The following is a 6,595-nucleotide window of genomic DNA, read 5'->3' as shown; positions in this document are numbered from 1 at the left end:
TAAAGGGGTACTGAGCAATATTAGGCCATATTTAAACACTTCAAAATAGAAGAGAGGGTGTGAGAGAGGTATGTAAGCAACAAGTCGTTCCAAAATGAACATTTCACAGGGATTTCAGAAACACCGCCCGTTTTCCCTCCTCCTCTGACCACGATATAACCGCAGACACCCGGGTCAGCCAACAAGCGCCAGCACTGCATGCTTCTCCACCCCACTTCTCTCGCCCCAGCACCCCTGTGCCCCATCCAGGAGGAGCAATAGATGTGTGCAAGTGAAGGAGAGAGATGTAAATTAGCAGGTAGCTAGACAGGTCACGGCCCGCTTGGCGGTTTTGAACATCCTAAATGAGCCGTGTCACATTTCCAAAATACTATAACTCATTTCCTCTCACCTTAAAAATCCCGTAATTTCCAGAGACAACAAACATTTTTGATTAGTGTAATGGTTTGATATTTCATCTCCACTGGAGAGCATTGAGCAATTAGCAGGTCATCATGATCTGATATTCAATGCACACCCAGTTGTGCGAACAGCAGTATTAGAGTATTAGAGTTATGAAGGCTGGTTGACTGGATCACACTCACCGTTGTGATTGTATAACCTTTTGTACCAGCATTTCTCTGCTCTTTGTCTTTCAGTGTCTGGACTTCAGGCCCTCCACCCAGATTAAATTTTTAGATGAAGTCCAGAGATCTTCATGTGAAAGGTATCAAATGCACATTCTTTTAGAACTCTTTGAATTTCAACATTCTGTTTTAGTTTTCTTAAAGGAACATTTGTGTTGATTACCACAAAAATAAATAAATATTTCAACTCACTTGTGGAAAAAAATCAAGGTTACAGTGTTTTAAATCCTTTATAAATTGAGCATATTTACTTCCATTTTGAGGCATTTACAATGGAAGTAAATGGGACAAATATTTGGAGGATTTAATAGCAGAAATGTGACACAATTTTATAAAATGCACTTAAATAGTTCTGTTAAAACTTGTGCATTCTTTGAGCTGTAAATCTATTTAATTAATCATTTTTAGGATTATTTTAAAGGTTTAGGGTTTATGGCATTGCATTGTCATGTTGGCAAAGCAGTAAAACTGAATATAACATTACGAAGAACATTTTAGGAAGTAATATATTGTGTAGTAATATATATATAGTAAAATATATTGTGACTATACTATTGAAACAGTGAGTATTTTAACGTTTACAGATTGGCCAACACACTCTCATAGCAATTTGTAACTATTTTATGTTTTGGCAAATTGGTGGCTAATTCATATCAGTTCGTAAAATCTCTCTCATACCCAACTGATGGTTATGTTTTTCTTAAAATAGTTTGTTTCCATATGAATCACATCATACAAATTTATACGAAATTGCTACTAACTCGTTGGTAGCCAAACAGTTGGAAGAAAATACTACGGCAGTCAATGGCTACCGTCAACTGTTTGGTTACCAGCATTCTTCAAAATATCTTCTTTTTCTATCTTCAACAGAAGAAAGAAACTCATACAGGGTTGGAACAACTTGAGAGAGAGTAAATGATGACAGAATTTACATTTTTGGTGAACTGTCTCTTTAAGTTTTCTTATGAGATCGGGTTGGACTGGCCCCATTCACTTCCATTGTAAGTGCCTCACTGTAAATGCCAGTTCACACCAAAGACGATAACTATAAAGACAAAGATATAGTATTAAAAATAGTTTTAACTTTAAGCAGAGTCCACACCACAACCATAATGATAATGGCACAGAGTAACAATCTCATTGGAATCAGTTTCACAACAATTTTCTTCCAGCTGACGAACGATTAAAACATTGACAGCCAATCAGATTGTGTTTGTATTGATGCTAGTGTAGTTATCGTTTATAGTTATTGTTCTTGGTGTGAACGGGCCTTTAGACAGAGAAAAGTGGAAATCAACATTATGCCACAACTGTAGTAGACTGAGCATGTCATTTCTCAGATACCAAAGCGCTTATGAATATCAATATTTGAAATCAAAGGCTCAGTCAAAGCTCTGGCTGAATGGTTTGAATGTGTTCACAGTCCAGAACCGAGCATAGTTAATCTATTCTCTCAATGGAGTTGCTCTCTCCCCCTTCCAAGCTTTTTTTTTTTTATCCTCCACTCATTTCTCAGGTCCAATTCTACCAGTTTCAGACAAAATAGGAGTTTCTCCTTCTTCTGTTCGTCTCTCTCTGTCTCGTTCTTTCTCTTCCTTTTGGCTCATCTTCCATCTTTCCAGACTTTGAAGGGAGTTCAGACTTCTAATATAAGACAGGTCCCTACCACAACAAAGCTTTGAGTTTGAATAAACACTTTCTCTCCTTTTTCTGCCTGACTGTACCCCACTCCCATTTTTCCTTCTCTGTGTTATTTCTCTTTTGGCCCGTGCTGAAGTATGAGCACTTGTTATGCGTTCTCCATGGTAGCCTTTCTTCTGGAATAGATTAGCAGGCCGGGGAGGAAGGGGAAACGGCGGCAAAGGCAAACTGAAGTCGGCGGAGGGAGACGAAGGTGTAAAAGGGAGTGAAGTGTGAAAAGAAAGGGATAGAGCGATGGAAAAGGCAAGCGAGGAGCTGAATAATGAGGGGAAAGGATGATTGTAGAATGACAGAGAAGGAAAGAAGGTCACTGTAGGTAACAGAAACACACGCTGTTTGGCTCACACCCGATTTTCTTTTGAAACTCAGCTGTGATGGATGTCATCACACTGGCGATTGTGCCCCAAAATGCCTTCCAAATACCTCGCGTGTTTTCAGCGCTTTCACAAGCCCTTTTTTCAGCTTCCCCATGCCCTTACATACGCCACATTGTCATCTCTGGACTCTTTTCCTCGTTCTACGGCTTATTAACCCACACTTGGTCACTTCCCAGCTCGCATTTGCAATGTATAACATCATAAACTGTCATCACTCCGCTCCCCTTCCCTCCCTCCCGTTTTCCCTCCTTTCTGACTGGGTTAAAACCACAGGTCTCCTCTCTCTCTGTGCGCTGGCGAGAGCACATGACCGCAGCCACTGAACTGCAAGTACGTAAATGGACATTCTCTACCTCTCTGCATAGTGGGAATGAATTTGTTTTAGTGTGCCGACCACAGGTCTCTTGTAACCACACAGACACATACTCATGTAGACGGACTTTTTATATGTATTTGTATGCGTGTTTGGTTAAAAGAGAATCATATTGTCGAGTTACGTAGCCTACTTCCAGCTTCTAATTAATCCAATCTGCCTGCAATATGTCGACGAAAACGACATTAGCGCTGCCTAAAACAACTCACCGTGTCCAGATTTCTGTAAGTAGCGAGAGGAAAAAGAATGTGTGTGCGTTTGAATTGCTAATAGGTAGAACTGTTCCTTTGAGCTTTCAGGGAAAAGTGTTTAACATTCAGCAGGGCCGTCCTCACAGACTGCCCGAATTCCTCAAATCTGTCAGCAGTGCTAGCCAGCTGTCACTCACCTCTAATTTGCTACAACATCATTGACCTTAGGGCTTCTGGCAAATAAACATACACATACGCTGACAAGAAAGAAAAAAATCTTGTCTTGTGAGGAGCAGTTTTTTGTGTTTTTTTCTGATGCTGGAATGTTGGGTTGCATTATCGTCAAGTTTTGCAAGAGCTGTGCGGCTGCCAGGTGCCTAGCAAACATGCTGTTCTACAGAGTGCATTTGTATATTTTTGGGAACTGTTGTTTTAACCCAACGGTTTATGCTGCCATTTGAGCAACAACATTGACTCAGAAGGATTAACTGCCCTGAATTCATAGAAATGAAGGCTGAGATGAAATAGAAGATGGATAAATACAAATAAGAGCAGGTGCATTCCATAACATAAGAAACGTGCGTGTGTGTGTGTGTGTGCATTTCTCTCTCTCTCTCTCTCTCTCTCTCTCTATATATATATATATACACACACACTGTATATATCATTTATTTAAAAATATAAGTTTGTTATTTAATTTAAATGTAATAATATTATAATAATTATTTATTAATAAATCAATCATATAGAGAACTGCTTGAAAAAATATCGTCCAAATGTTTCCGTTTTGTAATTACTGACATGAAGCCACTATTTCTAGATATATACAGATTCTTCCTAGAACCGATCGCGTTTTAAACGTTGGTCTGTGTTAAACGTTCTGATCTACAGAGGGTTGGTGTTTCCCATACAGCATAAATAAATAAATACACACAAAAAATTATATTTATTTAATTATATTATATTTATTAATATGGAAATATAAAATAAATACTATTTATTAATTGTTTGTTTGTTTATATTTGCAATATATTTATGTTATATTGTCAACATGTATATTTTAATCTATTTAATTAATAAAGTTAAAATTGAAAATATATTTATTTAAATTTTTTGAGAATGTAAAAATGCTGAAAGGTTTCTGTGAGGGGTAGGTTGGTGTAGGGCGATTATATATACCGTTTGTACAGTATAAAAACCATTACGCCTATGGAGAGTTTCCACAAGGATAGTACATATACTAAATACATCGAAAAGCTGTTTATGTAAATAGATTTTAAATATTCCAATAATATATTGGATAAATATATATATTTGTGCTTTTTTATATATATTTTGTTTTCACCCGGACTGTTGAGTTGGTTCGGCATAGGTGAGAATGTCTCAGAGCATCACATGTGTGCCAATAGCAGTGTGACTTCTGGATGATTTCCTCAGCCCTCCATAAATATCTGTCTGTCTTCTGTGGGAATCCTTCAGTTGACACAGCTGAGAAGCAGGTGTTATTCAACAGGTTCCTCCCTCTGTCCCTCGTTCCCTTCATCTTCACTATCTTTTCTACTCCTGAGTCCTGTCCTTCCAGCTGCTCTTTCAATCTATCTTCATTCTGTGTGTCTTTTGCTTGTTGTTCTTGTCCCCCCCCCACCAGTCTCCACATACAGTAGGCCTGCCAGTACATATCCAGCTCTACTAGTCATGTTAAAATGACAAACCTTGTCTATGTCTGTGCATATGTGTGATGTGGGAGCATGATTATGTGTGTGTGTGTGTGTGTGCGTGTGAGAGAGAGAGAGAGAGAGAGTGAGTTGAGGGCAGTGCCCACATTCCTATGGCATTCTTGACATTCTCCGTCTGTGGCACTCTGCCCCATCTCCACACTGTCTGTATGTGTGTGAGAGAGATTTGATGCGTAAAAGAAAATATACACTTTGTTCTCCTGATTGGCTGCCACAGGCCCATGGGGTGGACTGGGGTAATTAGCAGAAGACTGTGCCTCCACCCTGTGGCAGTTCACGAAGGTGCAATTAGTGTATAGGTCTACATATGCAGTTCAGGACCATGCTGAGTTTCCAGTTCATGTATTTTGAGGTTGCAAGGCAGCACTGTATGTCTATTGATATTCCTCTTACTTTTGAAGGGTTCTGCAATTAATTCTGTTTCAACTGCTTTATATACGTATATTCATTTTTACTTATAATTATTTAAAAAAAGACATAAAAATGAAGATTTAATGTGAAAATCTCACATTTAAATTTTTAGAATGTTCTTTATTCATGCAGAAATATAATTTTTATTGCATCTGTGTAACCATTTATAGACACTTTTGCACTTCAAAGATAGTATTATGCTAATTATTAAAACCTAAGCCTAACTTAAATTTAAGCTTAACTGAAATTACTCTTTTACACATTTGTGAGGCTCCAAGCCCTGGTGTTTCCTTCTGGAAAGGAAAATCAAGTATTATTGCACTGTATTTGGTGCAATGGAAATGATCATTGACTTTGTCATGAACTGCTGATCAAAACGTTGGAGTAATTATTTTTTTAAATAATTGTTTTGTTTGTTTTTTTGTTTTAAAAGTCGTCCCTCATGCTCACCAAGGCTGCATGTATCTGATCAAAAATACAGTAATGGTTACATTTGTGGAATATTATTACAATTTAAAAGAACTGTTTTAAGAAATGTTTTAAAACGTAATTTCTTTGATGAATAGAAAGTTCAAAAGAACAACATTTATTTGAAATATACATTTTATTTAACGTTATAAAGGTCTTTACTGTCACTTTTGATCAATTGTATACACCCTTGCTGAATTAAAGTATTATATTTATTTTTATCTTACTTAACCCAAACCTTTGAATGGTAGTGTATTACGGTTTCCACAAAATATTAAGCAGCACTGCTTTAACTGTTTTTAACATTGATAATAATAAGAAATGTTTCTTGAGCAGCTAATCAGCATATTGAATGAGCAATGGTTGCTGAAAATTCAGCTTTGCCATAACAGGAATAAATTACATTTTAAAATAGATTTAAAAAAGAAAAAGAAAAAAAGAAAACAGTTTAAACTTTAATAATATTTCACTATTTTATTGTATTTTAGATCAAATAAACTACATTTTTTTTCAGTTTTATTATTATTATAATTATTATTATTTCAAACTTTTGACCGGTTATTGACTATTTGAATTTATGATTTCTATAAATATACATTTATTCAGTTGTCAAACTCGATTCTGAAGCCTCAGACTATTTGGATTATAAACAGTGGCCCGGTTGTGTAGCCTAATGCTGTTGTAGGTCAATCCGCATTTATGGAGTTCACCG

The sequence above is a fragment of the Sinocyclocheilus rhinocerous genome, unplaced genomic scaffold (assembly GCF_001515625.1).
Source record: "Sinocyclocheilus rhinocerous isolate Xijiao unplaced genomic scaffold, SAMN03320098_v1.1 scaffold1127, whole genome shotgun sequence".
Taxonomy (NCBI): Eukaryota; Metazoa; Chordata; class Actinopteri; order Cypriniformes; family Cyprinidae; genus Sinocyclocheilus; species Sinocyclocheilus rhinocerous.
Note: the sequence above shows the minus strand (reverse complement) of the source record.